This window comes from Pinus tabuliformis, chromosome 3_2, assembly GCF_031772625.1.
Source record: "Pinus tabuliformis cultivar Carrire ecotype Pingquan chromosome 3_2, CPIR1, whole genome shotgun sequence".
Lineage (NCBI taxonomy): Eukaryota > Viridiplantae > Streptophyta > Pinopsida > Pinales > Pinaceae > Pinus > Pinus tabuliformis.
This window is the reverse complement of record NC_142302.1, coordinates 1,224,521,828-1,224,527,827: the sequence shown is the minus strand read 5'-3', so window position 1 is coordinate 1,224,527,827 and position 6,000 is coordinate 1,224,521,828.

Here is a 6,000-nt window from a genome sequence, read left to right as displayed (position 1 = left end):
ACCTAGGAATATATTTAACAGGCCCTAGCTAGCTTTCAACAACAGGGAAAGATGTTGCATCAAAATAATTTTCAGATTCAAATTGAAAAGGATGTATGAGAGCTTCAAAGGCAAGACAATTTGATTCATTTCCCTGAAATCCTCGGAGGTTTGAGATTGTTCTCGACTTATAGAGGCAAAACAATATTAGGGATAAGACGTGGGATACTTGTAACTTGTTGATTATCATGATACTCATAAGAATCGAGATTTATTTCATATTGAAGGTGTTGTAGAGAAACGAGAAGCAACCGTTGAAAAATTTCGCTCAAATACACCCAATCAACATCTCCTTCAGAAAATTCAAAACAAAGATGAACAAATATAGCAACAAAACCCTCTAAAGATTCTTCAAGTCTCATCCTAAGCTCATTTATCCTTCTAAACACATCTTGAAAATCGTACATGTGAAACACTTGTCGGAGCTTAACAAGGAGTTGCTAGAACGAATGGATGGAAGCTGTTGGCAATGTGTGGCACCATAACTTAACGTGACCTTCAAGGGTGAAAGAGAAGAGCACACAAGAAAACTCTTCATTGTCAATCTCGTAAGATTCACAAAACTTGAGGAAATAAAAAATGTGTTCGGTTTGGATGATCCATCCTCACCATCAAACTTTAACTGAGTCAAGTGATAGAGATGCTCATTGGGGATGGAACATTGACAAATGGATAAGTTAGAGAAGCACCCTGAGAGCAAGATTCGAGATAAATTCATTTATAGATATGAGACTAAATTGCAGGTTCCAAGGGCTCAACTTATCATCTTGCCCTCCTTTTAGTGCCAATTTGTTGACGGGCTGAAATGTACCACCAACAATTAGGGAATCTCCCTGGTGTGAAGTCCTGATTAAACCTCACACTGTTTGGGATAGGACTCCCATCTGGTATGTGGGCTGGGCTACCACCATATTTTTTTCGCTCTTGGTTATTAAATGAGGAGGTGTCAGAGTAGGGGCAAAAGCAAAATGCTCAAATAGTGAAACAAAATAAGCCCAAGATTGACACACTGCAGAAACAGGTACAAACAAGTCTCAACATCAATAAGAAGAGGTATGCCATGAGAGGGATTAGTGAGCCAAAACCAAATCAAACATACATAAACAAGAACATGGTAAAAGTTAATTGTAAAATAGTTCACAATATATATGTTGTCACCCACTGCTTTTTCAGTCACTAGATGCTTCAAAAGCCAAATAACAACGATGTTTTATGCCAAATTTTGAGCCACAAAATCTTTCAGAGCTTAAGGGTGCCCTCTCCATTAGGTAGTGCTCGGAATAATCTTTCTGGTGGTATATAGAAGTCCAAAAAATGGTTCCTAGATCAAAAGTTAGACCTTATTGAATAATTCCTTTGAAAATTCAGAAAACAAGGAAAATGGCTAAGTATGGAAAAAAATCGTAATCAGGACCCAGGAGGCTCATTGCATATCGCATATCGGTATTCAGACGGGTATGGAGCACTAATAGAGCATGAAACAATGGTCCTCCGATCGCCGATATCGCATATCGGTAGTCGGCAAGTCAGGGCCCAACATTTATTGGCCATTAGCGGACTCCTAGGGCTCACACTTAAGGATTATTAGGGGTTCTCAGCGCTGAAGGCCGATATCGTAGTCGTGCAGTCCCGCGATATCGACATATCAGTGGGATTTTAACTTAAATATCTTTAAGACCGCTGACCATGCGATAAAGTAGTGCATCGTCGGGGGGGCAAGGAAACCAAATACAAAGGAAAGTGGAGCAAAATAGGAGCGGGCCGCCTCCCTTCTCTCTCCTCCATGTGGCAGTACGATGATATCAACATTTGGTGGATTAGCGGTGTTCTGAACTCCAAAGACCATGTGGGGGCCGATTTGTGATAAAGTGTTGTATCGTCAGGGAAGGTCGAAATTCATTAACAAAGGAATGGCTTGCAAAACAGGGTCGGGCAAGCCTTTTTCTCTCTCCTTCAAGGGGCCACGTGGCAGCATGCGATTGGTCTTCATGGATGACAGGGAAGCTAACATCACCAGTGACGTGGTAGTACAGTTTATGACATGGAAGAGGACATGTGTCACCTGATTTTAGTGTTTTCAGGGGTGACATGGGGCCATTTATGGGTGCCATGTGTCACCCTGTGACGTCACCCCGTAACGTCACCTCGTAGACCGATGATCGCAGCGGCTAAGGGGAACGATTGCGATATGCGGGACTTCCCTTCCAGATGCGATAAAGTATTATGATAGGGTCTATAAGAACCTCATGTCCGGATTGTCAACCCGCCCCAAGGAAAAGGGTAAAGCAAGGTTTAAAGTGTCGATATGTAGGATTTGCGATAACAAAGGAAAAGGCCCCAAATGCGATATTTGATAAGCCACATTTCATAAAGTTTTCACGTCTAGGAGATCTGCCGATGTAGCGTAAGAGGCAAACATAGGAAAATTTGAATTATAAAGGAAAATCCCCCCCCTGCATGGTTGCTCAAAGGCTTGGCCCTCAAAAGACTAAACCCCTGGTTTCAACTCCCTGTTATATTGAGGAATGTCACACAAGGGGCTATGAAAAAGGGGGCCAAAGGGGAAATTAAAAATGCCTGCATGTTCGTCTATTTTTAATGTTAAAGTCCTGCGACCATGTTGCGCAGAGAGCGTTGTCACAAAGATTTAAATGGGCGAATGGACCAGTAACTAAGGACTTTAAATGAGCATGGCGCAACTGCAAAGTAGTATGGGGGGAACTCAGGAATACTTAATGGCACAACATGGTGCTCCTTTCCCTCTACATAGAAAATGACTGCTTGGATGCACGCCTTTCCCACACCGCTCCTTATTCCACCGAATAGGTCACTCAAGTTGTTAAGGCAGAATTGACAGAAACCGACCAAGCAGCAGTGAACCGCCTCAAGCAGCCGAAAAGAAGCTTGATGAAAACAGAGATGTGGCTCTATCCAAGTCCTCCATTGAAGAAGCAAGGGGACACCTCCTCTTTCCTCTCTTGATTGTCTTTCTCCATGCATTTATTTCTGCATTTTTTCCAAGAAAGGCATTTGATCCTTGTTGTAATCTTTAGGTAGGTGGTAGTAGAGCCTTACAGAGCCGAGGGAACTACTCTAGCATGACAGTTAGGGATTGAGCTTAGATATTTTCATTGTAACTCAAATCTCTCCCCCTCTTCCAGTAAATAGGGGGATGAAATCTATAACAAAGGTTCCAGAATTTCTAACTAGCGAGGGCTAAACTCTGTGATGCCATTTTTGTTCTAATTTGTTTATTCATGGAGGTTTCATTGATATCATTACTGAGTGTATGGACTGGTTATTGGACCCTTGAGTTTTAGTTGATTCCTAACATGATTAATGTGCAACACATTTTCTCTTGGTAAATCTCACTTCATTTGTGTTTTCCCGTTCCTGAAATAGTGTAATGAGGTTGTTGGTTTCTTGTTGATTTGTGGATTTATCTTAGCTGCTAAATAGAGAACAATACTTGGGGTAGCTCATATTTACTTTATCTATTAGCAGAGAATGATACCCATGTCACATTTAGCTTGAAACCTTCTTTTGCACTCCTCTATTTCTATCATTTCATCGAAAATTCATGGTTTAGGATTTTGTGTTGCTTACAACCCTATCCATCGAATTCCACTTTCTGCTAGAACATTGTTGCCTAGGATTCTGTTTGTTATAGCCCTGTGCATCTATTTCCCTCCTTCCTTTCCTCCTCTCCAGCATCACTACAAATTTAGTTCAAGCTGTCTCATTTCCATGTGTAGGCCACTAGAAGAAGAAACCATTTCTCTTTGAGATTGCTCCATATACCCCCATCATTTGGATCCATGAATTGGCTTGAATCTATCACTTTGAAAGCTAATTGAACCAAGCCCTCTCATATTAATTTTTACGTGACAATTGGAGTTCTGCAACCCCCTCACATATAACCTTACAAGCACTCCTCTATTTTAGATGTCCTAGGCATTGGTCTATAATCAACCCAGAGGCTGTCTCTAGGGGGCTTTCCTTGATTCTTACTGCACTTGTGCTGCTGGTGAAAGATTTAGCCACAACAATATCACTGACGTGGAAAGAAATAAGCAAACACAGATTCAAAATCAAAACATTTACGCAACAACTATGAATCAGTTCATAACATATTATGTGTATGAAAGCACACATACACATACAATGACAATACCAGACAACCAATACAACCAGCATGAGTAAGCATGGGAATCAATGTCAAACAGGAAGAACATCTTATTAATGTTGTTGCAACTTGAAGTACATATCTTGCAATTGGTCAACACCCAATAGTGGAACATGGGCTGTTCAAAACATTGCCCAATGCAAAACCCTAGCCTCACTCCAACTCCACTCTACTAGCTGCCAACTCTTGCTCTCAAGCATAAATAAACTATCTAATGCTAGCCTCAACTCAAGTGCTACCCCCCTCTTTTAATGAGTCATGAGGGTCTACTTATAGAGATGAGGATGGTGGCCTTTCACCTCCTCCTATGGCCTTTCATATACCCTCGTGACTCTTGGTGTTGAAAATAGCAACAAGAAATGCTAAATACAGAAGTGCTAAAAATAGCATTTCGGGATACATTCCAATTTTAGTTAGTCCCTGAACTAAAATTGAGAATTCAAATTCAAATTTGATCTTAGCAACTGTTTGAAAAATAATTAATTAATTCATCTTGAGTTAATTAGTTGGAGAACTTCAAACATGAAGTCTATGTGAAGACATGCAACAATTTTCCCTTTGATTGAGGAAGCTATCCCTTAATTAAAGTGATTAGGATGAGTTGTAATTAGTTAGCTCAGTTAATTGAGTTAATTCTAGTTAGATTAGTTCCAACAGTTTGTGGAACTGATTTGTGAGTTCAGTTAGTTAATGCGTGCATGCATGTAACTACTGTACTTCAGATAATTGAATATTATCTCATAAATAACTCATGCATGTCAGTTCAGTCAGAGACCCAATTGAGATCAGTTGATGGGACAATGTACTATCAGTTGCAAGAATATTCCATTAAGGATATCTCTTGCATGTAGAAGGAATTCATTCCTTGAGGATTGCACAGTTAATCTTGAGTTTGGTGAGTTGTATGAGAGGTGAATTCACACAGGTGGCAGCCAGAGGACTCAAGAGAAACTGCGCAAGGAAATAGGAGGCTTGAAGGATTGAGGGAAGGCATATGTTGTGTATATTCAGTCTATGAGCAGCATTGAGGGATTGTACTGAGAGCTGGATAGCTTGTGAGCTAAAGCTTTGTGTAATCTTGAGATATTTCCACTTGTATGATAATACATATATCGGGGTTTTTAGCTAAGGCTTTCCCCAGAGTATTCTTCTGTGTTCATGTGTGTTTGACTTCTCATTCTCTGTTATATGTGTTCTATTTGATCTTGCTCAAAATCGATTAAGCTTCCGCAAGTTTGTTTGTAGAAGTAAATCAAGTATTTTGCTTTAGTATATTGCATTATCATGTGATCTACAGTGGGAATTTCTACATGGTATCAGAGCAAAGGTGATCAAAGCAGAGAACAATATAAAAATAAGGGAGAAGTTCAAAGTTTGAAGTTCCTGATTATAGAAATCGAGTTCTTATCACATCTCAAATTTCACCAATGGCGTTCAACGGTTTGAGACTTGAGTATTCCCTAGATGGCAGATCGAATTATATAGCTTGGAAGGATCACATAGAAGCGGTATTAGAGGACAATGGTTTGAAGGACTTTATTGATCAAGAAGTCCCCAAGCCAGCAGCAGCTAATGCCCAAGAATTGGCGGAAGGGAAGAAATGTGTGGCTAGAGCAAGGAGGATTCTTTTGGAGGGAGTTTGAGACCACATAGTCTCGAGTCTCCATGGGAAGGAGACACCATTTTCAATGTGGAAAACATTGAAGGATCTATATCAAAACAACAACGATTAGAGGAATCTGGTGCTGAAAGACAAGCTTCGGAAAATCAAGTGT